Here is a 2,500-nt window from a genome sequence, read left to right as displayed (position 1 = left end):
ACCAGCACACTGAAGATGTCCACCGCGCTTCGCACCGGGCCCGCGAGGACCTACTTTGGCCGCACGGCGCCGCGCGCAGGGTGCGCCGGCGCGCAGCTGCGACGCCTGCCGCGTCCGTCGGCCGGCGCGCCTGCCACTGGCCGCCCCCACCAGCCGGCTGTAGCGCGTGCGCCCACGCACCGCGCGGCCAGCACGCCGGGAGGCGCCCCCTCACCGGCCGGGGACGGTCCCACCCAGCCACCGCCGCGTATCGCTTCACACCCAGATGCCGTTCAGTTTCGTCGGCATGGTGGGTATCGCTGGAACAACCGGTTAGTACCTCAACCTATCGTCGCCATCACCGATTCACCCCTAGCGAGAACAACCGCACCACAACAGGTTACCATTTGTTCATTTGCGTAACTTCACCAGAAAACGCAGGCGTCCATCGCCATTTGCAACTTCAACGATTATTGCATGCCTGTGTCAGGTGTCACGCCACACTACGTCTGCCCACATACACGCAACAAAATGTGCACGCCTAGACAATACGTGGAAGGTGGCCCCCGTACGTATGCGATGTCCATTGCTCGAACGACTGTCAACCGGCCTCTGTAGCATGTCGCAGATATGGAACGCGGTGCACCATGCCATCACGGTGTGTGAGGAGAGACGACTAGGTCCGAATACATCAACAGACAGCTCATGCTGATCGCCATCCACGGCGTCCGTTCCTCCCACACGTCTCTATGGCGTACCACACTGCAATCCAGCTCTCATAGGGAGACGACACGTAGCTGCGTGCACAATATTTGCACTGTATGGTCCGCCGTTTTTGGGCGCAGTCGTTGTGCGGTCACACATGTGCCACGATGTATCATTCAGTACATAAGGACGAATGTGCAGTACAGATTGTGGTTCACGCGTACGACATCAGCGGACAGTTGACACAGGCCGCACCACAACGTAGCCTGAGTACGTCGCATGCGAAGGGCATTGAACATGCAAACTTCTCACCAACCAGCTTGCGAAGGCAGGGGGCAAGGTGGGGACGTGGGGAGGGGCGGCATGTACGTCCTGCTGCCATCCACATTACAGTGTACAGCAGGAGCATGTGGAAAGTGAGCAAGACTTGCAAGGTGTTTAACATGAAGCGATACACAGGGGTGCGGGCAGTGCGAGTAGCGAACTATATTGCGAGGGTTGCGGGTGGGCAACACTACAGTAATTGAACGAGTCGTATAACAATTACAGAGCAGGTTTAGGCGACAACGTGGGTTACGTTAAGGCGACAACATGGGTTAGGTTAAGGCACAACATGGGTTAGGTTAAGGCACAACATGGGTTAGGTTAAGGCACAACATGGGTTAGGTTAAGGCACAACATGGGTTAGGTTAAGGCACAACATGGGTTAGGTTAAGGCACAACATGGGTTAGGTTAAGGCACAACATGGGTTAGGTTAAGGCACAACATGGGTTAGGTTAAGGCACAACATGGGTTAGGTTGAGGCACAACATGGGTTAGGTTAAGGCACAACATGGGTTAGGTTGAGGCACAACATGGGTTAGGTTGAGGCACAACATGGGTTAGGTTGAGGCACAACATGGGTTAGGTTGAGGCACAACATGGGTTAGGTTAAGGTACAACATGGGTTAGGTTAAGGTACAACATGGGTTAGGTTAAGGTACAACATGGGTTAGGTTAAGGTACAACATGGGTTAGGTTAAGGTACAACATGGGTTAGGTTAAGGTACAACATAGGTTAGGTTAAGGTACAACATAGGTTAGGTTAAGGTACAACATAGGTTAGGTTAAGGTACAACATAGGTTAGGTTAAGGTACAACATAGGTTAGGTTAAGGTACAACATAGGTTAGGTTAAGGTACAACATAGGTTAGGTTAGGTTAGGTTAGGTTACACGTTGTTGTACGGAAAGGTGTAGGGGGGGGGGGGGCGGGGGCGGCAGGTTCGTTGATAGTGATTATAGTAAGTGAATGCTTGTGACATGATCAGATTTGTCACGTCAGGATGCACCTTTGGCTTATTAGAGGCGGCGCTCCAATTCTATGCTTGTGTGAGACCTGTGTCTTTGACTCATGTCATTGTTTGTGCGCTGTGACAGGAGGTACTATTGTGATGTTGGGTGCACCGTTGTATAGGACATGTGTGGGTGTTGGTGCCTGGTCTGCGCAATGGTGGATGTCGAAAGGCTGGGATATTGTATTTTCCGCACGGACCTCCTGGTCTGGTTGTGATAGTGTGGATTGTGTAATGTGGCGGAGAAGATGCACTGGATGTTGTTCCATGCTGGTGCTTACATATTGTATGTGCGCCTGTTAGAAGCAGAGAGTGGTGCGTGATCAGAGTGTCTGGCTGACGTGTGGTTCCCATTTTGGGCAGACTCTTTCAGCATGTATACGGACAGTTGTGTATATTTGCTGTAGTTTGATGGCTCTGCATTGATTACTAATCAGCGCCGTGTGTACGGGTAATCTGGTTCCAGTCCAAAATGTTCCATCT

The sequence above is a fragment of the Schistocerca piceifrons genome, unplaced genomic scaffold (assembly GCF_021461385.2).
Source record: "Schistocerca piceifrons isolate TAMUIC-IGC-003096 unplaced genomic scaffold, iqSchPice1.1 HiC_scaffold_1271, whole genome shotgun sequence".
Taxonomy (NCBI): Eukaryota; Metazoa; Arthropoda; class Insecta; order Orthoptera; family Acrididae; genus Schistocerca; species Schistocerca piceifrons.
This window is presented reverse-complemented; position numbering follows the sequence as displayed.